This window comes from Vicugna pacos, chromosome 24 (assembly GCF_048564905.1).
Source record: "Vicugna pacos chromosome 24, VicPac4, whole genome shotgun sequence".
NCBI lineage: Eukaryota > Metazoa > Chordata > Mammalia > Artiodactyla > Camelidae > Vicugna > Vicugna pacos.
In genome coordinates, this window is record NC_133010.1 from 4756592 (window position 1) to 4783738 (window position 27147).

At 38.2% G+C, this 27147-nt stretch overlaps 1 pseudogene; it reads right to left on the reverse strand.

Annotated features, from left to right (window-relative positions):
* Nucleotides 1–2341: 2341 nt before the first annotated feature.
* Nucleotides 2342–24738, reverse strand: LOC116278417 (complement receptor type 2-like; annotated as a pseudogene).
* Between the last annotated feature and the right edge of the window lie 2409 nt (nucleotides 24739–27147).

The following is a 27147-nucleotide window of genomic DNA, read 5'->3' on the forward strand; positions in this document are numbered from 1 at the left end:
GAACTTCCTTTCCTCTTTCTCTGCTTCATATAATTTTAAAAAATTTTACTTCTGTTTTCATTTAATTTCCATCTGACAATCTGCTTATAGTCTGTCTCTCCTCACTAGAATAAAAGCTCCGAAGGGTGTGTCCATTTATCACTGCTCTCTTCCACAACCTAAAACACTGCTTAGCACACAAGAATGATTTTCATAGCTACCTATTAAGTAAATGAATAAATGATTAAATAAGCTAACATCAACCACTGTTTCAGAAAATTTGGTGGTTTGAGAAGAGAGATGGTTTAAAAGAGAAAACCTGGATGGTATGGGGGAAGATTTGTTTTCAGATAGAAGGTATGGTGGGTATTTGTTGCTTTAACTGGGCCCCTTCTGGAACTGTGGCCCCTGATTTTTGCTCTGGGAAGTCGCCTCCTTAGCAGAGTTCTATGTAGCCATGGTTTCTCAAATACAAAACTATTGACACACTGAACCAGATAATCCTCTGTTTGGGGGGCTGTCCTGTGTACTGTAGGATGTTAAGCAGCATTTTCAGCCTCTCTCCACCAGTAGCTCTTCCCTCCTCCAGCTGTAACAATCACAATGTCTGCAGAAATTGCCCAATGTCCTCTGGTGGGGGAGGGAGGCAGGGTATGAGAGCCTCTCTTGAAAATAACTGAGGTAGCTCAGTCCTATCCCCAGCCCCAAGCCTAGGCAAGCAGCTCAAGCCTTGTCATCTGCTTGTTTCACTGCTCTCACCCTAATAAGTGGTTCAGTTGGGGGGGGGCAGGTGACCCTATTTGGACAAATCAAAGATAATGAAGGGATTTTTGAAGGAGTTATTAGACAAGAGAAGCTCTTTATGCTGGAGTGTGTGTTTGGCATGGTCAGCAAATATTTTTGCCAGTTTCCAAGGAGTGTCTACCAGAGAATGAGGCCAGCAAGGAAAAACAGAACCAAAGAATAGAACAGATTCCTGAGGATGTAATTAGGATATTTAATTCTCATTTTGACTGAAGTGAGCTGCACTGTTCACCTTTTCTGTCACGTAATATAATAAAAATCCCTTTTTTGCCTAAGCCAGTATGGGATGGATTTCTGTCACTTGCAGCTGAATGGGTACTGGCTTGAACATGTTTGTAGGTGGGAAAATGAAAAGAAGAAGCCAGTAATAAGAGAGTGTATTTGATGGAGCAACATCCTGGAAGAAACAGAGAGAGATGAGAGGAGAACTGTAGAGTCTGTGAAAAGTGGTTTGTGGAAATGAAGATAAGGATGAGTGGATATAGATAAGCTTGGAAGTAAAGGGAGAGGAAGTTGAGATATTTTCATCATCTGTTAAGATGAGAACAGAGATGAGTAGAGATGAAGTTATAATAAAATAGAAGGCTGGAGGGTAAGTTGGAGAAATGACAATGGTGCTATGAATGAACAAAAGATATGAAACAGCATTCTACTTCTAGGTATATATTCAAAAGAACTGAAAAACATTCCTTGAAGAGATATTTGCACACCCATGTTCATAGCAGCATTATTCACAATAGCCACAAGGTGAAAACAACCTACATGTCCATCGATGGATGAATGGATACACAAAATGTTGTATATACATAAAATGAAATGTTATTCAGTCTGAAAAAGAAGGAAAATTCAGATACATGCTACAACATAGATGAAACCTAAGGACATACTAAGTGAAATAAACCAGCCCCAGGAAGGAAAATACTGTGTGGTTCCACTTATGTGAGGTATCTAAAGTAGTCAACTTCATAAAAACAGGAAGTAGAATGGTGGCTGGCAGGGACTGAAGGAAGGGGGGAATGTGGAGTAATTGTTTCATGGATATAGGTCAGTTTGGTAAGATGAAAAAGTTCCGGAGATCTGTTGCATAACAATGTGAATACACTTAACACTTCTGAACTGTATGCTTAAAAATTATTAACTGTAAATTTTATATTACATGTTTTTTATCACAATTATAAAAACAAAACAAAAGATGTCAAACAGAATGCACAGTCTTGGAGAAGTTGGGGGTGAGGAGCAAATTTGTGGTGGCCAGTAAGCAAGATTTTATTTTCTCAATAATTTAAATGCTGTAAAGAAAAAAACTGACAGCTGGATCTAGCGTGTGGTGGGGAAGAATGAATGGGCTAGGTGAAAGCGTTGGCTGGATAAATATAAAAGGAAGTCTCAAGGATGACTGCCTTGAGTCTGTGGGTTGAGAGTCTGACTAACATGACAAAGTGGTGGGATCCGGAATGCACAAACATTAAATCAGGAACTTGAAAAACCCTAAGACTATGTCTGTTATTCAGGAGTGCACTGACTCCAGGGGGAAAGAATAACATAGGGAAAATGTTTTTCTTTAAAGATAAAATTTATTTGAATGACTAACGTACATACTATTACATGACATTTTACAAACAACTACAGCTTCTGACAAAGCTTTCAAGGAAACATTGAAATCTTGGATTGTACACCGAAACTTTAGAAATAACACTTCACTCATGATTTTAAAAATAAAGTGCAAGTTGAAATTACTGAGTGATTACATATTATGAGAAAATCTCAAACCAAGGGGAAATAAGTGAAATGTTAAAACATATCAGAAAAAGATGCTACTGTAAAAATAAAACTAGACTCCCCATCAAACATATGCCCATGATAACCACAGGATATGCTTCATACTTTGCTTAAATAATTAAAAACACACTATAACTAAAAGAGTATGGTAACAGTAAGTATGCTGATTATAAAAGAAGAGTCTGGGCGTGAGGACAGCTCTTTTTAGTGCCAGAAAGGCGGCACTTTTCAGAGTTACATAATTGTGTATAGTCAGAGCCCAGCTCCAGGCACATCACAAGTGAGGCTTCGAAAAGTTCTTGAAGAGCATGTGGAGGTAAAACTGGGCTCCCATCTTTATCATCAAGCACACTTTCTTTGTTCCACTTGAGAATAAGTGCATATAGGAGTTGAAGCTTATGATAGAATCTCACTGATGTTGAGGACATACAAAAAGACTTACTGATATTAGAATGGCTTCTTTCCAACTGATGTTCAGTTGAGTTCCAAGCAACAAGGCACACTGAAATAGATTAATTTCTATTTAGGAAAGGCATTGGTACAACTTGAAGTTTAAATATGAGTATCAACATTCTCTTTATATATACCAGCTATAAGTCCTATAAACAATGAAGCATCAAGCTTCAATTAAGCATCAGTTAAGTGGTCCTTCTTTGGACAACATGAAGTGAAGCAACTAATAACTAAATTTTTTGTTGATAAATATGAACAAAATAAATGAGGGAGAAGTTGAAACAATGTTCTCATCCTCACTCATTCAAATATTCATTCAACAAATATTTATGTCATAGCTCTACTTTGGGCTCCCACTGCTTTGGACCTGGAGATCACTCTGCAACAGTGTCTCCTGTTTCCTTCCCTTTTGCTCACCAGCAACAAGGCATCCTTTTATTCCTCAACTGCCACAGCAGTTTTCCTGTGTCTTGTTTTTGGTACTTATTCTTACACTATGAAATGTATATGTCTTATTTTTCTGACTGAAATAAGTTCTAAGAAGGCAGAGGTGGTATCTTTATTGTGTATTTTATAGACTGAAGGAGAAAGCAGTTTGAAGTCAGATTTGAGCTTGAATTCTACTTTTGCCAATTACTGACCCTGAGACCTTGGCCAAGAGAAACTTTTAGCCTTGGTTTTCTCATCTGGGATATTATATTCTCACCTAGGTATTATCTTGGGATAATATACACCTTTCAAAGTTATACTGAAGCAAAATGAAATCAGGCATGAAAGACCCTCAGCATAATGCCTGGGTTTAATAAACCTTCACATGTTCACCCTTATTTTCTCCTGGGAAACTCGAGGGGACCCTTCACGTTGCATGTCAACCTTTCTTACTTCCTGTCATTCAGTCTTCACCTCTCATGGTGCCTACTTAATACCTTCTTCTTTCTCCTTATATCTCTGATGTCTCAGTTGATCAATTTGCTTTTTATTCAGTGAGAAAACAGAAGCATCAGAAGAGAACCTCCACACATGCTTCTACCATCACATCTCCCTGTATGTTTTGCCGCCTCTCCTGTTGCTAATGCCACACTCCTATGTAAGTTCTCCTGCTTGAGTACAAGATCCCAGTCCTTCTAGCTTGCCCAGATGTGGCTTCAGCAATTCTTCCTTTTCTTTCTTGCCATCATCTCCCCCTTCCCTACTAGATCGTTCTCAACCACTTATAGGATTGGCAACATCACTGCTATTTCTTCATTCTTAAAAAAAATACTGCCCTTGACTCTACTTCTTATTCTTGCCATCATTCTACTTATCCTCTCCTCTTCATAGAAAAACTCCTTGAAAGAGTTGTCTGTGGTTGATATCTCTAATTTCTCCCCTTTCATTCTCCACCAAGCTCATTTCAATCAGGGTTTTGCATCCTTCCTCTACACCAAAACTGTTTCAGTAAAGTTCACCAGCAAAATTTGTGCTGCTAAACACAAAAGTCGGTTTTCATTACTGATCTTTCTTGATCTGTATTTGACAGAGTTGATCACCCTCTCCTTCATAAAATTCTCTCTTTGCATGACTTCTAGAACATTGCTCTCTGGAGTCTTCTCCTGTATCAGAGCTGCTTCTTCACCCCTCTGTTGGTTCCTTCTCACTCCACGACTCTTAATGTTGGAGGATCCAGGGCTCAACAGTTAGACCTTTCCTCTTCCCCAGCCTCTTTTGTCCCTTGCTGGTCTTATTTGGTTTCATTATTCTGTACATCCATACATGGAAAAGCTCAAATTTGTGTACTGATTCTGGATCTATTCCCTGAAATGCTGACTTGTACATCCAGCTGCCTTCTCAGCACTTCTACTTGGATGTCTATTAGCTATCTCACATTTACCATCTCCAAAGTGGAACCCCTTGTTTTTCTCTCTAATCCTGCTTTTCCCATTCTCAGTTGTCTTAATTAATGGCAATTTTATCCTTTCAATTGCTCAGGCCAAAAACCCCCGGCATCATCATTGATTTTTCCCTTCCTCTTTTATCCTGATACAAACTGTTGGGACACCCCACTGGCAGCATCTCGAAAATGCATGCAGAATTTGACCTCTTCTCACTAGCCTGGTGGTAGCCACTCACAACTCCTTGCCAGGATTTTTGTGATAGAACACATATTGATTCCCCACCTTTCACCCCTGGCTTCCTCCGTTGTCTTCTTAATACAGCAGTTAAAGTGATCACTTGTTTTTCTGCTTAAAACCCTCTAAGAATTCTCATCTCAGAATAAATACCAAGTTCATTACAGTGACCTAGCATATAGGTCTCTACAGGATCAGTCATCCTCACCTACCTCCCTGTACCTCTCTGATTTCATCTCTACCACTGTCTCCCTTGGTCAGTCCATGCAAGGCCACACTGGCTTCTTGCTGTGCCTCTGACACAGCAGGGACACACCACCTTATTATGGTCTTTGTACTTGCTCTTCTTTCTTCCTGGAATGCTCTTCCTCTACAAGGCTAGCTCCTTACTTCACTCTAGTCTTTGCTCAAATCTCATTTTCTGAGTGAAGACTTCCCTTCCAACTACCCTGCCCCCGTCCCCTTTTCCTGCTTTATTTCTCTTCATAATACTTACCATCTTCTTACTTATTTTATTCTTAGTTATTTTGCTGCTTATTTAAATATTTGTTGAATGGATGAATAAGTTTAAAAAAACCCAGGGACAGAAGTTGGCAATGTGAATTAGGTAAGTTAAGAATTTGTGTGCATAATTACTAAAGACTTGTGCAACAGAACGTTATACACTGAGTACTATGCTTATTGAGAAATATAAATTTAAGGAAACATTGACATAGAAATTAATAACAATATTCCAAATTTCATTGGATACCAGTTTGTCTTCTGATTAGCTTGCTGGGTTGTATGGATCAACAGAATATACGTCTAGTGTTTCTAAATGAAGATCTTCTTTACGTCTTTCCTTTGTGTAGTAACTGCTAAATGGAAGAAAAAAAAGAATTATTTGCTCACTGATTACTATAAAGGTGTAAAAGTTGTTTTCTTTCCATAATTCCCAACATGGTAAATACTTTTCATGGATGATTTCATTTTATTGTCTTAAATATACTATGATGTAATCACTAAACCCTCACTTTTTGGAAAGACCCAAAAAATAACTTGCTAAGCTGTTATGTGTCCAAGTCAGAAGTTGACATTAGGCAGCTTTATTCAAGATGTTTAATGACTAATATCTATGACTCCCAGATCGAAAAAAAATTGATTTTAGAATATGATCATAAATTTACTTTTCTGGGAGCAATCTTTCAATATAACTTAAAATTTTTTTTATATTTGATGTTTACTTCAAAACCCTTGCAAAGCATTACAGCACTAAAAGCTTAAAATGATTTTTAAGATTTTTTACTTTTATTCTTTGAAAGCACATATAGTTTGCTGTGCTTTTAAAACACTTTGCCAAAATTAGCAAAGGACAATAAATATGTGATTGTGCAGTGGGGAAGGTAGAGCTCAAATGATAAAACACGTGCTTAGCATGCACAAGGTCCTGGGTTCAATCTCCAGTACCTCCTCTAAAAATAAATAAATAAATAAGCCTAATTCCCTCCCCCCAAAAAATAAAAATATGAAAATGAATATATGTATGTATAGGCAGGACTGGGACATTGTGCTGTACACCAGAAATTGATATATTATAATTGACTGTACTTCAATCTTAAAAAGTGTGATTGTGCTATAATGAAGAACTCTGAAATTGCAAAAGTACAAAATTACTGCTGAGAAAAATTACTATCAAAGCGTACTTACAGCATGTCACTCACTATCACATTTAAGAGGTCAACTTACTTATTTAAGAGGAATATACATTAAGATGACTAATAAATGGTAATTTTTAGGTCAATATGAAGTTTAGGTTTTATTAAAATATCTTAGATGACAAGAAAAGAATTACATAGTCTCTTCCTCAAATGTTTGGGTGACTTTTCAAAATATCTAATTTTGTTACTAGACATCCATTTTAAATGATCCATTTCCCATCTCACAAAAAGTATTTAAGGCAGCTCAAATGTCTATGTCAACTATCAGAAAATGAACTGAAGTCAGTTAGAAATTGGACATAGAACAAATGAGTGATGCTTAGGAATTAAGTTCAACGTACGTTTGGTTCCCATCAACTGCGACACTTAAATATAGTATTTGCTATAACTATGTTAATAAACTTAATAATCAGACTGCAACATTATGAATTTTTTGAGTTTGTAGGCATTGCTGAAGTTTGCAAAGTTTTCTACATATGCAGTGCCCTGATAGCAAACTTAGTAGCAGGAAGGAAAGATATAGAGATCACATTTTCTATTTATTTAAAATTTTAATTACTCTAAAATTATCTTCTAACTTCCTGTGAGGAAAGCCATACAAATGACATCCTTACTTTTGTTTTCTTGGGACCTTTTTCTCTCTTGGATTCTATGAAACTATTTTCTCCCAAATTTCCTCTTCCCTCTGACTGTTCCTTCTCCTCCTCCCACTTAAACATTACTGCCCTTCTGAGATCTGTTCTCATCTATATTTTAAAGTTTTATGTTCTTCTTGGTCCCAAAGTTTCAACTGTGATTTAAACGTCACCTGCCTGAGTCCAAAGCCCCTCTCGAGTCCTACCTATGTCATGGGTGCTTCAAAGTAACAAGTCAGACCTGCGTCTTTTCCCCACAAACCTGTACCTCTCCTTTTTTGGTGAACCACTGGGTTTACCCAGTGACATCAGCTTGAATCATTCTTTGTGCCTGCCTCCTTTTCCCCACATTCAGCAGTTCACTAAATCTGATCTTCTTTATGGTAAAGATACTTCATACAGCTGTTCCATCTTCTTGATCCCCAGCACTGCTGCTTTGGTTGAGACCCCACTACTACCCACTCTTCTGAAAATACAAATCTGAACATACTGTTTCCTTGCTTAAGCTCCTACAGGATAAAGACCCAACTCCTTGTCCTGGCACGCAAGGCTTTGGATGATCTAGCTTCTGGCCACCTTTCTAGATCTCCTCAATGTTAAATTAAACATTAGTTCCATGGGATGTTAAAAGCATTATGCAAGAAAAAAGAGTTCTGCAGTTCAGTTCAGTTAGTTTGGAAGAGTATTTTTTTTAATTAAATAGGCTTCTTTATTGTAGGACTTCAAACAGTCTCATGATCATTGCGAATCTCCATAATTAAAATGTAGTATGAAGTGTTTCCCAATCTTATTTGGTCATAGGACACTGTTACTCCTGAAATCAGTTATAGGACCAAGGATATGTGATGCACACACACTCTGATAAACACTGCAGCCTAAAGCTCATCCCAGTTGCAGACCCTCGAAAGACCTACTGTGCTCAGGCTCTTCCAGGCTTAGAACAAACTATCCAGGTTCAAAGTTACGCCATTATACAGATTCAGTGTAACCCTTCAAGGGTTGCATGAGGCATTATAAAACCACAAACAGTGTAATTAGATGGCACTGGTGGCATACTAAATGATGGATCCAGGTGACTTGGCATGTTAAAGTAACTTTGCTGGAGTTTGCAGATGACAGGTTTGGGGTGACGTCATCTCCCATTGCAGGTTGCCTAAGACCTGACAAGACTTCACGTGATTATCCTCCCTAATGCTAATATGTTCAGAGACTTAAGAACCTGTGTACAAGGAACATTTCCAGGCTGATGCTTGATGGTATCATTTGCTGAAAATGTATCCTTTGCACATATCACAATACTCTGTAATTTCCACAAAACTTAAGTGTCAGAGGGGTCATTTATGCCACTCTTTCACCTAAAATTATGCCACCTTCACTTTCAATCACCATCACATGTATTATTCCTTAGTCATATCAGATTCTTATGCCATTCTCATAATATACGGTGGAATAACAAGCTCTGGGTCTTTACTCTAAATGCTCCTTCTACCTGGAATAACTTTCTCCCCTTGTCCATACTCTCTTGAAGCTCACCTGAAACATCTCCTCCACTATGGAATCTTTTCTGATTAAAATTCCCAAGTATTGACCATTTGCTTGTGTCCCCACCAAATATCACACAACCCACTATGGCAACATTACTTTATGGATACAAATGTTTAAAAATTAATAAATTAAAAATAAATGCTAAAAGTATGTCTAAGTTCTAGACAATAAAACATAACATAACGAAACATAGAAACCTAGTAATGTATTAAGTCATCATGAAAACAACAGCTGAGTGAGTTAAAGATTACTTGAACAAGTAGAAAGGCCTAGTATATTTCTGAATGGGAAAGCATTATAGAAAATACGCCAATTCTCAAAGATTAATCCATAGATTCAAATGCAATCACAAAATATCTGTTTTTAGAAAATGGCAAGTCGTCTAAAGCTCATCTGTAAGAACAAAGAGGAGATAGTAGAAAGGAAAAGCCCAAAAAATAATAAACAGTGAGGGGCTTCTTGCCTTATCAGATATTAGGATAGGAGACTATTTAAACGCAAAGTGGTTTGTGATGGAAGAATGGATGGATCAATAAAACGAAAAAGGAGTCCAGAAACACAATATATCCAGATACATTAATTATTTGATATACGATTAAGTTAGAGCTAACTTTCCAGAAGGTCATATGAATATTTTTTAAGCATCTAATGTTCATACACTTATCCCTAGCAATTCTAGAAATCTAGGCTAAGGAAATAAGTATGAGAAAAGTTTATTCAGGTGTGTCTCATACGTTATTCATTATCAAAATAAATGTGGAAGCAACCTAAAATATCTACAGTACAGAAATACATATAATTGAACAATATGCTATTAAGTACCTAAAAAGAAAACATGATTTAAAGACACGAGAAAAACTGTACATTAAGCTAAATAATTTTTTTTTAAATGGCTGGAGACTATAAAGCTAAAATTTCAGTTTTAAAGGGGAAAATGGAGAAAGAATATAAGAAAATGATCAGATAGGAATATACCCAATATCTGCAGTTGTTATGATGGGATTTTTTTTCTATTTTCTAGATATTTTATTGCATATCATCTGAATAAACGTCTTTCAAATAAAATAAGAATTTGTTATTTTTTAAGTTCTTACAGAAAGTCTTCTATTTAACACAAGATACCTTATTATAGTTATCACATTGCAATATTTATTTCATATAATTTGTGCTTCTGTGTTTAGTTTCAGGCAAGGAGTCAAAACCTTTTATGCTTTTTGGTCAAGTATGCGCTGAACTTACCAGCATCCTCTGTATTTTAGTATCATGCATAAGGAGACAATAACCAAGCAGATGAGAACCACTCCACCTACAGAAAGCCCTAGAAAAGAAAACGGAATGTCAAATGCTAGAAAAAATGTGATCATCATTGTTTGAAGTGATTGTGGGGCCTAATCCTAGTAGAGGAAGATATGTTATGTGACTTTTATACTTATCTTTTCTTGTCCATAAATACCGAATTCATGAATGAGCATAGTGGGCTTAAAGTTTTTCGGATTCAACCCTGGTTAACACTTAATCTAAAGCACCGAGCATTTGATCACAGGGTTCCAGTCAAGCTCGTGTTGAGCTTTTCTGTTCCTTTCAGTTTTATTAGTACTATTCTCATCACTGGGGTAAAATTAGGAGCTCAGGACATGAGGATCCTATCACCTTGCACAACATTTGACTCTCAATTGTGAAATATATTTTGCTGCTGCAGAATAAGCCAGTCTATTTTGATAGTAATCAAATCATGCAAAAGATCAAGAGTTGAATGCAAACTAAGCTTTCAGTATAGAAACTGGGAATGGCTATTTAAATCATTTATTCCATTCCATCCAAAGGTGACAGTTTGTGATGTGAAGTGCACATTAAAAGATCCTTAAAACACCAAAAAAGATCATTTCTTATACGTGAAAAAAATTAACAGGCCAGATACAGGGCCTCAAATTATACTTTTTTGTATATAAAACACCATTAGAAGTCTTCTTCAAGTATTTAAGAAAACTTACCACCAAGAAGAGGAGAAAGTGAGCCTACGAAGAATACAAAAATTACAAAACTATTAGTCTAGTTGCATGGTTCCACGTAGCTCAGGGTCCCAGGGTAACGTCCCCAAGTTAACACACAACTCCCTCCTCTCTAAATCTACTTAAGAAGATGTACTGGAAACCTGGGTTATACCCAATCTTCCTTCATTTCTTGTGTAACACTGCCATTGGATTTAAAAAAAAATTTTTTTTTCACTTTAAGTTGGGGTAGTTCACTAATGAAAAAAACAATAAACTCAACTTTATAATCAGGGATTTCCCAGGTCAGAATGCAAACATTAATTGTTACAACAGGTTGGTTAATGTATTTTTGGAAGTCCCTGTCATATTAGTAAGCACTTATAAATGAAGATTCAGGAATAACGGAAGTCTTAGCAGTCAACTGCTTTCAAAATACAGTTGGTTCTCCATATCTGTATCTGCAGATTCAACCAACCACAGACAGAAAATATTTGAAAAAATCAAAAAATTCCAGAAAGTTCCAAAAAGCAAAACTTGAATTTACTGTAAGCTCATCAACTATTTACATAGTATTTACAATGCATTGGTATTATAAGTAATCTAGAAATTATTTAAAGTATATGGAAGGATGTGCACAGGTTACATGCAAATACTATGCCATTTCATATAAGAGACCTGAGCATCTGCAGATTTTGGTATCCAAGGCGGTTCTGGAACGAAGCCCTCTGCGGATACCACGAGATAACGGCATAAGGTTGTTAGTTTTGCACCTTTTCAGTTAGTGCTCTTCTCTTTTTATGTTCTGTCTTTACTTCTCCCATCCTCAGAATAGACCACCAACTTCAAATTCGTCTGTTACTGTACCACTGGTCACAGTCCGAAGCCAGTTTAAAACCCAGGAGTCCCTAACATTGAGGGGTACCCCTTACTCTCTTCTCTCCAGTGAAATGAGTAGGAGCTTAGTCAAGCCCTTTGTACTCACTTGGTGATTTGCAAACAGCCAGGGGAGGGTTCCATCGGTGATCTTCCTGACACTGGCTCTGAGGACTTTCTTCCAGGGTATACCCATCTTCACACTCTAGAGTGACGACAGCTCCATACTGATACATCTTTCCAGGCTCTAGCCCATTCTGGATTCCATTTATATGCTCTGGGAAGCTACAGTTCACCTCTGAAATCAAAGGAATCTCGTTGAAGCTGGGTCATACTTTGGCTTTTTGCCATGAACATAAATACTGCCCTTAATGGAAAGGTTTATGAAACCAACTTAGTTTATTCTCAGTTAGTAAAGCTTCACTGAAACACAAAATGATGTCCTAGGCATTGACTTTTAGCATCAGCCATCTACATCAATAACTTCCAGGTAATTATGCCAGACTACATTCCTTCTTTGTGCTTTAGTTCTAAACCAAAACGATAATTTTAGTGGCTTCTTAGAGAAACTATGAGGGCTGAAAGGGTCATGTTAAGAACTCTGAATTATTGCTCCACCAACTTCTACTCTTATTATCTAATTCTTCTTACTTGTAAATGCTTCCTCATCTCTCCTTCCATCTTTTCAGTGTAGGGGTCAATAGTGTGAGATTTTGGATTTGAACTTGACTCTAGGACTTCCTAGCTGTGTGACTTTGGGTAAGTTACAGATCTCTCCATTCTGCTGGGATCTCATCTACAATATGGGGATAATCAGGGCACCAATTTCATATAGTTCTCATGAGGATTAAATGAGATAATGCATGCAAAGTGCAAGGCACAGTATCCAGCATGTGGTAAAAAGTGCTTACCAAGTGTTCGATATTAACTCACTACTCACATTTCATATGCATTGCTAATGAAAATGAAAAAGATATTCTGAAGCTTTAATAAAAAATATACCTATAATCTTACCACCACTTAGAGGAAATACACTCTAACAATCATTGTACTTTTTACTAGTATTTTGCCAGATGCACACTTACCATAACTGTAACCACGGTGTAAATTCAGTTTGTACCTTAGTTTTTTAATTTATATAGACTTCAACTTTCCATATTTAAATGACTACATAAGTGATAGCTCAGATAGACTAAAGCCTCAGACACTTTCTTATTTTGTAATATTTAGATTACTTGATGTATTAATCCAATTAAATCCAATTCGATTAATTCAATTAAATGCATTTAATTCAATGGTCCAATTAATGCACTTATTTGGCTATTTTAAGTGGAAAGTAGCTAACAAATATATCTATTTGGGACAAATTTGATTTAAAAATAAGGAAAAATAAATAAACAACAAACCTTTACAATAAGGGGCAGGTCGGTTCCAGGTTCCCTCGTATGTGCAAAGAAGGAGTGCTTCACCTACCAGCAGGTAGCCTTGGCTGCATGTGTACAGGACTGACATCCCAGGAGAAAATCGAGCTATGTCTCCACCAGTATGATTCCCATTGGGGATCTTAAATGGATGCTGACATCCTGTGAAAGCTTAGATACCAATATAAAAGGACCTTTAATTTAGTACAGAGGAACACATAGCCAATGCTATCTGTGGGTCATAGCAATACAGAGTGAAGGCAGGCAGCAAGCCAACTAATTGGTTTCTAGAAATATTCATTCCGCCCAGATCAAGCAGTACTCAGGAGAGATTTGCATTTCCTGCCTATATCATATATGATCTGGAGACAAATCTCAAATGTAAGATGATGAAACATCAATGGTTTAAGCCCACAGTTTTAAACTATCAACCAATAATATTCGTTTTTCTTTTCTTTTAAATGGTAGAAAGGCTGCAGTCAAGGGTCACACACTCAAATGCTTACAGAAGCTGACAAGTGAAGCCACCAGATATGATAAGTCAGAAAGCATCTGTCCTTCTAAAAAGGGTAGCCACTGCCCATTTCAAGCTACTAGTGCCTTGCAGGAAGGCAATGGCAGCCCTTCCTATATCACAGATCCACCCTTTGTCTTGGGCAGTGGAGACTGGTTTCACTTTGAATAAGACTACTATGCTAGCCAGAGAAACCAGGTTTGAACTCAGTTCTTGGGTCACCGACTGGCAGCCTCTGTTGTAGATAGACACTAATGGAGGTAAAATTACCAATGATAACTAAAATTACAAGAAAGACAATTCAGTGGGTCCATTCTACAGAACATCCAAAGATCTCTTTCTGGCTAGTATCACAGCCTTAAATATCAAATTATCAAGTAATATTACTGCCAAACAATTGCACTCCCCAAAAGGCATGTGCATTTTCCTATTCTAAATTAATAAAAAATAACAAACCGGGGAGACTCCATCAATTTAGAAGTTAACCATTATCTTTTCATGTACTTTTGTTCAACACACTTAGAAAGGAAAGGGAAAAAATCATGAGGTGAGATGGTAAGGCAGGTATTTCATAAAATAATGATTACATCTTAGCTTTTACTTAGTTTTCTTTAGGCAGAATGGCAAGTGTGATTCAAAACCATTTTTCTTTACTTTGTGCAACATCCCATGTTTTATTCCTTAAAATATCTTACCCTTTTTGATACAAGTTGGTACAGCTGGCTCCCATTTGTTGTTGGTATTACACTTAATCAAGTTACTGCCATTCATGATGAAGCCAGGATTGCAGGCAACATACACTATGTCATTGTGGGAATATGAAGACTGAGTTTTATTTAGTTTGTATCCATGTGTGACTTCTGGGTTAAGGCAGTGAGTCACAGGGGGAGATTTTAAGCACCGTGGGGGAGGTCCACTCCAAGATCCACGTCCTTTAGAATCCTTTATGCACTGTATACTTTTCTCTCCCAGAAGATAGAATCCTTGGTCACATTCAAAAGAGACTTCGTTTCCATATAGAAAGTGTTCTACCATCACACCTTTGTGTCTCCCATTGTTAATCACTGGTGGAGGTTGACAGTCGATAACTGCAGAAGAGATTTAGGAAATTCTACTTCAGCTGGTACACCAAGGTGGACAGTCTTCATTCAGAAACAAATAAAACTATGCAACTGCATGTACTGCACATAGCTAATAAAATTATTTAACTTTTAGACCCTGGATTATGTTTTCTGTAAAACAGCTTTATTACATTTTCTGACCATATGAGTAATACACACTCATTCACTAAAAATTCAGAAAATTCATTAAAGTATTAAGAAAGGGATAAATACAGCTATGTTCCCATGAAATAGAGAAATAGTCTACATTTGTTATTTTAAAAATTTTGAGCAATTATCAGGTATATGGCAAATACGGTCATTTCTCAGTATTCGCAGGGGATGAGTTTCAGGACCCCTCCCGGCCATCGATAACAAATTCCAAGGATCCTCAAGTCCCTTATATAAATGGCATAGTATTTGCATATAATCTATGCATATCCTCCCACATACTTAAAATCATCTCTAGATGACTTATAATACCTTCTACAATAGAAATGCTAGGTAAATAGTAGCCAGCACACAGCAAATCCAAGTTTTGCTTTTTGGAACTTTTGGGATTTGAAAAAATATATTTCTGACCTGCAGTTGGTTGAATCCATGGATGTGAAACCCACAAATACAGAGAGCCAACTGTACTAATTTCCTACTTAATAATTTTGTTTCCCAAAACAAATGCTAGTGCCATCTAAACACTAAAAGATGTTTCTTAGTTTATGCACACTGAGCTAGAGTGCATAGACTGTTGACATACAGATTAGTTCTGCAGTGGCCTGTCATCTCTAACCCCTACTACCCCACCGATTTTTTCTAACTTACCTTTACAAAGTGGACTCTTTTTGAACCAAACCCCATTCTTATCATCTTGACATTTCCAATAAGCATATCCAGTCAACTGGTACCTAGAGAGAGAGAATATAGTTTCTCTTCCCAATATCAAATCTCTGAAACCTAGCCTTCTCAAACCACAAATACAGAGCCACTTCTAAATAAGAACTTCGGCAGAGAGAAATTAAAGCCTTCAGCCCTCCAAGTAAGAAAACTACTTTAAACTTAAAATCGCTCACAGCAAAGCCATGTCCATGTCAAAAAAGGACTGAGACGTCAGAGTTGCTGGTTAGATTTTGAAACCTCACATTCTCAGTTAGCGTGAAGATGAGGAACCACTAAAGGGAGTCATCAAGACAAGCTGAGGGTAGAATTAATGCATAAAGCAAGATGAAGACCCTTTCTCAGGATGGATCATCTTGTACTCACCCATCTTGGCAGGATGTATTAACTGGTACCACAGATGCATCAACTGGAAGCTCTCGAAGATCTTCTTTCAAAGGCTGGCATGGTGCTTCTAGAGGAGCGAAGTTGGAGTTACTTATACATGCCTGATATCAAAGACAAAGACAACTCTCGAACTGAAAGTATCTTCACACCGAGGGGCAGAAGGACTCCAATTTCCTGAAGGCATACAGTGAATGGATCTGTTTCCCACAAGCAAGTAGCCAGAGTCACAGGTGTAGTCTACAGTCATCCCAGGGGTAAAGAAGACCCTGTTTCCACCTGTATGCTGACCATGGTAGAGCCCAGGAGGTGGCTGACAGCTTGAAGATAAAACTTCCCACAGAAATACCAACAAAAACAGAATTTATATTCAAGAACTTCAAGTATACAATGTTTGCCAATAGACAGTGTGAAACTTTTAAGCCAATGATCATCAAGTTCTTATTCATTATTGAATGCTTTCTGTGCCTTGGAAGGAACCTGGCACCTTCAAAAAGATCCTCTCAATTATTTACCCTGAATATACCCCAGATCCAAAGGGGCGTTTGCACAAAGAACATATACAACAACACACAGAATATTCCATTAAACAATGGAAGAAATGGGACAGTAATCTATGCCCCCTTGCCTTTTTCCATGACTCTAGCTTTCAGTGAGTGATAATAAACAAGAACAAACAAGTTGATACTTGATATTGCTCCCCATAGGGTTTTTACCTTTTTCACAAACTGGTAATTCAGGATCCCAGATGTTATTGGCTTTGCAACGAACCTGACTTCTGCCATTCAAAGTAAATCCATTATCACACTTGAATGTCACAGTGTCATTGTAGAAATACGGGGCTTCCTTGCCAAACATCTTGTATCCATTTGCAATGTGGACATGTGAGCACTGAACAGCAGGGAGGGAGAGTTTACAGAGAGGAGCAGGGCCACTCCAGATGCCTGTCTCTTGATCGTTGCTTGTACAACGGATGGTGCTCTCCCCAGTGAGGATGAAATCCACTTCTCTCTCTGGCCCGGGGTTACATGTGTACGTGACTGTGGTTCCATATAGAACATCTTCTGAGGAACTCCCTGTGTGTGCTCCATTGTAGATAACAGGGGGTGGTGGGCAGGTGATTTCTGGAGAGATGAGAAGTTACTATACAATTCTGTTCCAGTATTAAACCCCAAAGAAGAGAAACGAAGCTGGTTATGAGTTATCAGGTTTCCTAGAGGACATGAGTGAGTCATGATGATATGTGTTACATCAAAGCTCACTGCATATGTAAAATCCAACTTAAAAGACTTCATAGGAAAGATACTTGTAAGTCTTTGTTAATAGTGAACATGTACATTGATATCAGATTGTGAGGCAGTAAAGTCTGGTGGTAAACTATTAATTTAAAAACAGAATTATTTCTTTTTAATAACTATTAGGTCAATAAAAAGCACAGGGAAATAGAATTAAGCTTTTTTGAGTATCATCTTTGTGCTGAGGTGATATGATAGGTTAGCCAAGAATACTAACTTGATTGAACATCTACTTTTTGACAGGTAATTTTCTCAGCTACAGGGTAGGAATAGTACCATCTAATTATAATAACTTTGAGATCTGCAGCCTTATGCTAAGGTTGTAGATAAGAAGCTAGAGATCAGAAAAGTTACACAAATTACCCCAAGTCATGTGAAGGAGCAGAAATAGAATCTGAGTTTGGATCCCAACCAGTCCCCTTTCTCTCCCCTAAACTACAGCGTGCCCAACATTAAGGATGGCAGCTCATATATTCACTGACCTCATTATTAGTATTCTCCTGTATCATAAAAAGAGAATCAGTAACTAAATTGCTATGTTTTGAAGTAGAAAAAGGTGACAACAGAAAGCAAATCTTGTGCAGCTATAACTATTGACAAAGTGAATAGAACAAAATCTAATATTCTTTTTCCCGTAACATGGAATCTCACAGGAAATGCAAACAGCTCACATTATTTTAGATCCTCTGTTACTTTTTTACTCACCTTTACAAAGACGAATCTCCATAAACCAAGGAATTGTGCCTTGACACAGCTGATAAACACTCTCACTTAACCGGTACCTAGAGACAAAGAGCCATGATAGTTTGCCATCTGGTAACCACTAACCTAAGCGAGAGCTGTTGGCTCACAAGCAGACTCATTACTCTCAGGACAAGAAGCAATAGGAACAAAAATGTGCACAGCATCAGCACGACCTGTCCATGGCATAGCACAGGTTCCATTAATGGAAAAACAGAGTGATCAATGCTTCCACGAACACGTGATGGAGCGGGAGGTGGTCTCGGAAATGAACTTTTACACAGAGCTTGCAGTATGCACTGATGAGTCAGACCTAGTTCAAGCTGAAACAGCCCTCACTTACCCTTCATCACAAGAAGAGTTAACATCTGCTCTAATTGGGCCTCGGGTTTTTTAAAGACTTGCTTTTCTATGGGTTCGCACTCTGCCACTAAGAAAAGAGACTAGGATAAGAAATCAACTCAAGGAATCTCAAAATAAAAAATCATCTGCATCCAAAGCCTGCTACTTCTGCATGTGGGGGCAGCAGGCCTCCACACTCCCTCAGAGGTACAACGTATGGATTCTTCTCCCGCCAGCACATAGCCAGGGTCGCAGCTGTATCTGATGGATGTTCCAGGGCCAAAGTGGATCATGTGTCTGTCTTTCGTTTGCCCATGGAGGATCCTGGGAGGAGCCTGACAATCTAAAGAAAAGGCAGAGAATTTTTCTGATGTAAACTACAACAGAGAGAAACTGAGCCAAAGAAATTAACATTAATGCTACAATTCCACTTTGGTGGCAGTTGTATGGTACAAAAGTTATCTTGCAGCCTCATTTAAGGTAATTTTAAATCTGTGGTTTTCAATCTTTTTTTAAATTTTCTGCATTTAGGCTGCTGCAGATTTTGTTTGATTCTCTCTATGTACACCAACTCCTCTCCTGTCTCTTTCTTTTTTAAGGAATCATCTTCCATGATTTTAATGTGAGATTTCCCTGTAGGGGAAAGTCTTTGCTGACATCTCTTTTAAGAAATCACTGTTAAGACAAACAAGCATCTTTGCCAGTTTTTTCCTTAAAGAAATGGGCAACTTAGTGACCCCTAATATTTTTTCCCCAATGATACTCCCACAAAATGAATGGAAGAGAGTGTTTAAAAAAAAACTTCTATATAATTTATATTCACTATATTCAGTATAATTGAGGAGACTGGAAACTGTAAAAGGCCCTGCTGAAGTCCGTAACCCCTTCTCTTATGCTTCAAATGGATGAATAAGCAGCACCTGTTCCAAGTATGGGGATACCTACCCTTTTCACAGACTGGTACCGATGGTTCCCATGTGCCTTGGGCATCACATCGGATTTCCTTGCTGCCCTTCATTTTGAAGCCGGATACGCAAGCGAATACCACAGTGTCGTTATAGGAATATTGATCTTTCTGCCCAGATAATATTTTGCCTCTTAGGATCTGGGGAGGTGGGCAGTGAGCCTCAGGAATAGAAAGTTCACAGCGTGGGGCAGGGCTGCTCCAGGTCCCAGTCTTCTGACTACCATTGGTACAGCGGATAGTGCTGTCCCCAACAAGGATGAAATTCACTCCTTTCTCTGGGCTCGGGTCACAAAAGTAAGTGACTGTGCTTCCGTACAGAACGTTCACTGAAGAGCTGCCTGAATGCCTTCCATTGAGAATAGGAGGAGGTGGTGGACAAAGAATTTCTAGAGAAATTATGGAGAGAAATGACAAGATTGCAGCTGTATTAAAAACAAAGAATACCTCAGGTGTTGCTTAATGTCATTTTCATCCTAGATTTGAATCTAATGAACCGGTCAAAGCAGCTGTATATTATTCAAAAAAAGTATGATTTAGAGTTTTATTCTTTTGGGGAGGTAGGAGGTATTTAGGCTGATTGATTGATGGGGGTACTGGGGACTGAACCCAGGACTTTGTGCTTGCTAGGCACATGCTCTACCACTGAGCTATACCCTCCCCACTAGAGCCTAACATACCTTCACAAACTGGCATCTTGGTCCAAAAAGTTTTCTGTCCAACAATTACACACTGGCTAGAAGGTTGGCCGTGTAATTGATACCTGGAGACAGAGGGAAGTCATTCAGAACTATCAGGCAGAACAAAAGCTTCTATTTAAGGCAAAATCACTTAATTTCTGTGTACCCCTTTTATCAGCATTCTCTCTCATAACCTCAAGCTGTCCACAGACCCTCACAGAAGAGCCTTCTGCAGGTTTCACGGTTCACACCAGGCATATGTAACTCAAAGGAATTAAATCTCACTGGCTCTCTTGACACTCACCCTTCATTACACGAAAAGTCCACAGTTACACCAACCCAAAAATTTGTGGGCCTCTTTACCTGCCCATTGAGAAGCTGTCCTGGAGGTTCACACAGTGCCTCTAAGAAAACAAGCCAAAGATGAGCAAAATGTGGCAAGTAACATTATAACCCAAATCCTTAAAATTGATTGTAAATTTAGGGTATCTTTACACGTGGGAGTGACAGCACTCCAGACTCCTGAAGACAAACAGCGAATGGTCTTTTCGCCAAGAAGCAAGTAACCAGGTTCACAGCTGTAGGTCACAGAAAATCCTGGGGCAAAGGAGCTAACACGCTCCCCTGTGTGATGTCCGTGAGCGATTATGGGAAGTGATGGACACTCCAGGGGAAAATCTTTACACACACACAGTAGGGAAATCAGATGATAGCTTCTACCCAAACTATATTTTGACTTAGTACATAAATCCAAGTAAATGATACATGATCTATGGTAAGCAGATATCATTCATTTTCAACTCAGTCTTTGAAAGATCAAACAGGCGTGGTTTAACTGTATCCATTTTACACCATAAATAGTACATTATTTATTTTTAGTTACACCTTATGAATTATCTTTGCCACATTTCAATAGAAAAATTTCAGTTACCAAAAAAAAAGTCCATTTTCACTCATACCTTCATCTTACCCTTAAGCCTGTTCTCTGCTCCAAAAGTGGCATGTTAATATAAGGGGTCATCCTGTCAGATATTTGTAATATAGTTTCTTTGGATCCTCTATGTGATTTATATACACACATATTTTGGGTGTGTATGTATACTCAATACATATTTTCCTATGCCTTACTTTCTTTGCTTAATAATCTATATCTTTCCATATTAACACATACAGGTCCGTCTAACACTTGATAAGGCTTAATAGTTTTCCGTGGTCACTCCATTTTGTGACTATCTTCAGATCTTCCCTACCTCCAAGTTTACATATCTATTTATGGATAGATAGACTCCTATTTCTCTAATAATAATTTGTTCAGTTCTTTAATCAATTTAGAATTTATCAATAACATTCTTTATTAGGAAAATAAGTACCTAATTTTGATGGTATAATTTTTGTCAAATGTTGCATGGTTCCTGTCATTACATAACTGAAATTCAGATTTAGATTTCAGGAGCAACATATACCAGACCAAAGAAGAAGGAAATGAAGAGCTTACAGAAGTTCCTATTTTCAAACTTACTTGATTTGAAATGTTATGACTTAGGAGACAAGTTGGGAAGATTAGCGGATCACTCAATGAGGCCGAAGACAACAGGGCATCATAGCAGCCAGGTGATATTAACAGCTATTTTTGGACGAATTCTAAATCCACTGGGTGTGTTTTTTGCTATTGAGCCCATATTTCTTCTCATTTTAACAATAACCCAGATATATAGTTTAAAACCACCCAATTCTCATAGTTCCAGTGAACTCTGGCCCCCATCCTTGTGACACTCATTCCATTCAGTTATTAGTTGTGATCAGTCAGATTTTTCCGTTGTACTTAAGATTCTTTGCTCCATTGATGTTTGTTGAATGAACATTTATACCCCCCCAAACTAAGAAAAAACAGGAAGCCATAATTTTCACCCTTTCCCTTGCTCCTTCCCTCCACCCTACATTCACACATTCACAACGTTTTTACTTCAGAATGATACCAAACTTGATCTGCACAGAAATACAAGGACCCAACCTCCTGACTCAGTTTTATTTTTTTTCTACTCACCACTCTCACAGGTTGGCAGTGGTGTCGGCCCCCACTTTTTATTTGCTTGGCACCAAACAGTTTTGTTTCCTTTCATGGTGAAGTTGGTATTACAGGCAAATGTCACAGAATCACCATGTCTGTATGGTGGTCTAGACTTTTTACTTCTGTAACCCCCTGGTACTGTGGGTTCAGGGCAAATAGAATTTTTATTGTAATATTCACAAATGGGAGCAGCTTTATCCCAGATTCCATTTACTTGGTCTTTACTTATACAAAAGAGAATACTTTCTCCAATGAGGCGGAAGGCACCCTGACAGCTGTACCTCACCACAGTGTTAAGAGGTGTGGGGCCAGAATGATAACTATTCCGTCCATTCTTGACAAGAGGAGGAGGGTCACAAGAAATCCCTGCAAAGGAGAAAAGAAAATATGTGGTCACACTGATCATGACAAGAAGAAGATTCAAATTTAGATGAAGGGTCCAAACTGAAGTCATGCCCTTTTTTCAGAAACAGACTTAGAAATGTGTACAGTCCGTTTCTTATTCATAGTCCCTACATAACCCCAGCCTCCCAAATTCTTACCTTTCCCTTGCTCCTCAGCAAGAGGAGCAGTGTAAGACTATGAGTCAACCTGACCAAACAGTAACAATGAGACAGAACTTATTGAATAGTTCTGTGTCTAATGAAAAACAAAAGGCAAACGGCACATGAAAAGAACATGTTAATGACACACTAACCACACGTGGAGAGACACCAGGGACTAACGAAATTTGGGCTCAGTAGCCCTGGTTTCAAACGCCCACAGTCATTCAATAGCTGTATGGCCACAAGCAAGTCTTCCCCTATCCTAAGCCTCAGTTTTCCAGTCCAGTATAATTCAAGGCTGTAGTGAGAATCCAGTAAGACAAAAGTACCTGAAAGGGGCAAGTACAATATCTGGAACATGCTAACTATGCAACGCCTGTTTCAAACACACAACTGGGACTGTAAGTAGTGAAACCACATTCTGAAAAGCCACAGGAAGTTATCAGATGTTTTGAATAATGGCCTCGTATCCTTTATTTACTTATCCTAAAGGGTATGAAGAATATTAATTGTTTATATTGGTATAGATACACCTTTCCTGAGTGGGTCTCAGAATAAAGGGAAAATTGCCAACCTCCAAAACTTCTGGTTGATTTCCATTTAGCTCCAAGAGTTGTTCATACTGGCATAAGAGGAACTGGCATAAGAAGACACAGCCAAACCACTGTAGCACATCAGTGCTACTCATTTTCAGTACGGGTAACTTTTGAGAGCCTCTATCTCTATGCACATAGACTACTCAATGCAAAATGTAATCAGTTGAATAAATTTAGTTTTAGTCTGCATTCTACAACGTACAGAAGAGCGGCATATATATGTTCAAAGCACACATATAGATAAGGTTTTATAATTGATAAATGCATGAGAGCACACCAGAAATCAAGAGGCACAGTCCGCACTTGATTATTTTTGCTTTCTACTCACGTTCACAGACAGGAAACTTATTATTCCAGAGTACTCTCATTCCTTCTGAGACACACTGACTGGAAGACTGGCCATTTAACCGGTACCTTAAACAATAAGGGGCAGAAAATCAGCTGTAGAACAAACCAGTTCTTGGTTGTATGGAATTAATCACTTCTTTCAAATATAAGGTATTGGTGGGCTCTATTTTTGTAAGCATTTCTGGCTTAAGGAAAAAGTCCAAGATTGTGAATCAGCTCAGCCACGTGAAGACTTCAGACCAGCTAAAAACCAGAGGAAAAAGACCCTAATGATCATATTCTTTTCTTTAATTTTTTTCTTTCTTCCTTGGCATCCAAATATCAAGATTCTCTTGACCGTGTAGAAGGAAATAACCTCAGTTCCTAGTGAAGAAAATATCAAAGACCTCGTTTCCTAAGCTCACCATGAAGATCCCCTCTCACTAAACACCCATTGTCCATCCATTCTCCTAATAGAAGCCTTAACTTCTGAGCCCAAATCTTGCTTTTTTAAGTGATGAAAAGACAATTCCCAGCTTTGCCTGGCCATGTGCAATACATACACATGGAGAAAGCCAGTGTTATTTGCTTGATAACAGAAGTCTTAATCATAAAGTATAAAGAAAAGGAGAAAAAAATCAGAGAAAGAAAAAAATTAACTACCGTTAGAGATCACAGTTTGCAATACTTAGCTATGGATCATAGACTCTAATTCAAACCCCATCAGCTTGCACTCACCCCTTATTACAAACAAATGAAACCTTTGCCCCAGGCTGGAGATTAGGAGGAGCTACCACACGACCGTTGAGAAGCTGCTTTGGAATGGCATCACATGATTTCACTAGGAGAAAACAGACAAGGCTGATACACAGAGTCAGGAAACAGTTGCATTTCCTTAAGATGGAATAAACCTTTAGGCACCTTCACATTTGGGAGCTGTATGGCTCCAGGTTCCCAAGGATGTACACTGCATAGTGTTAGTTCCAATGAGAGTGTAGCCAGGCTCACAGCTGTAGGACACTTCCTGTCCGATTAGAAATAATTCCTTATCCATGTTTTTATAATTGCCATGGTGGATATGTGGAGGTGGTAGACACCCTGAGGAAAGAACAGGACCAGAGGCCTTTTATTTCTGAAATAAGAGCGTTCTTCTCTACAACCTAAGCCAAGCTGGGATTGGCAGGAGTAAGATGAAGGTCATGTCAATTCTCCTAAGTGTAAGGAAGAGACTCTTTTGGGTGAGGTGGAGTGGGGTGAACATGTGTTACATTTTTAGACATGATGATACATGCAACTGTCTGCCTTCTATATCTTGATCTATACCAGGAAGCATTACTCCCACTCATCATTTTCCCATTTCATTTAAGTGGATATCATCTCATTAAAATAGTCAAGGGAACCAAACTACTATAATGCATTTTTACCACCAAAATCTCCTCTTTCTTCCTGCTCCCCAAATCACTGATGAAGTTTCTGAGCCTCGTGGGACACTCCCAATGTTGCCAGGTTTTTACTAAGTCGGGTGTTTCTCAATAAAAGTAGGGAAGGAAGGGAGAATGGGAAAAGAGACTCAATCTTAAGTCTAGCCTAATTCCATAAAGGCTATATTTTTCAATAGGAGAATGTATAATACCTCCAGTAATTTGAATCAAATTCTGATCAGTCAGTTTGCCCCATTGACTTAGACAATAGGATTGAAAGTTTATTTTCTCCTCATTTAAATAAAATCTAATCATACATGATTTTAATCATATAAAAATCTCTGATCATTGGCTCTGGTACTATCTGCTTTTTTAAAAGTGTCTTCTAATTTCCTCCACATTAATGCCGACCTAGCACTGTCCCAGAATGTAGTAAATTTCCCACCTTTTTAACATTTATATACTACTTTTAAGGTTTACTTTTAAATTCTTTAACCAGGATATCCAACCACATACACTATCTTTATCCTCCTCTTCTCATAAGTACCATGTATCTATTCCTCTAAAAGTCTCATTTTATTTCTAGATCCCCAAAATTTCAGCCAAACTCACCCTTGAAGCACTTTGGCAGTGGAGGATTCCCTGTGCTGTTTGGTTGACACCTTGCTATGTTGCTGCCTTTCATGGTAAAGCCAGGCTTACACTTAAACATCACAGAATCACTTAAGAAAAATGAAGGCCTAAATCCAGATTCCACGATTCCATTTTCAACTTCTGGAATTGGGCATTTGACTAGAGGAATACACTGAGGGGGAGGGCTGCTCCAAATGCCAACGTGATTATCTTTGCTGGTGCAATATATTGACTTCTCACCCACGAGGTCAAACAGCTTTTTCCCATTCTGTCCAACATGGCACTTATAAGTAACCACCATTCTGTAGTAAAAATTCTCTCTATTGCTGGTGTGAAAGTCTCCATTGGAGATGGCTGGGGGCGACTCACAAAGAATAGCTTTTGGGGGGGTAGATAGGAAAAGAGAGAAGTCATTTAAATGTTATACCTTCTGGGAATTTTGTCTGAACTCTTGCAAGCCAAACCTCCACTTAACCTACAATTAACCCATATTATTGAAATTCTGGATGATCATCTCAAAGATGGTTCTAAATGGGCAGTAGCAAGGTAGGCAAATACACAGAACTGGCCTGATAAAACCCCCGGAATATGATCTGGTCACCAGTCCCTACCCCCAGAATACAGATAAACTGTTCCAAAAGACACCTAGGATGGTGTATGTTTTGCATAGGGTAAAGTTGGCAGTGTGTAATCTTGTGGCATATATTATATTTAAGCACTTTTTCACTATGAAATAACTTATCATCAAAGGACAGTAAGCAAAGGAAAGTGTTGTGGAATTGAGGGCACTGAATAAGATAAACCACAGGTCTGCATCCAGAACTACTCAAACCAAGTGTAACCCTCTTGGGTACTTATTTTGACTGTGTAGATGTCCACTTTCCTCCTAGGAGAGACAAGGGGTGCAAGAAAGGGAAAATTTTACTCACATTCACAAAAAGGCATGCTCTTATCCCAGACTACAGCATTGTCTGAGATAATACATGTAGCGGATGAGTCACCAATGAGTCGATATCTAAATACAAAGAGAGGAGTAATCACCTCCCAGCTGGACATTTTAGGAAAGCTTAGTTCTTTTTCCACTGAAAGAATGGCAAAGAATAGAGTATCATATGTAACAAATAATGGAGACTAAGGACTCATACAAAAGATTCAATAATCTAAATAGAAATGAAAATTGACCTCCTGGTCAGTAATACTGAAGATTTAAAATTGGAAGAAGAGTGGCCCAAACTCCTTTCTCTTCTAGGAATCTTCACTAGTGGGTAATCTTGAAGAGTTGTCTCTGGGGCAGATCAGAGAGGTGATTCTCTTTTTGCCTATGTTTAAGGGTAGGTGGCAATTACTTAAGACTGGTGATT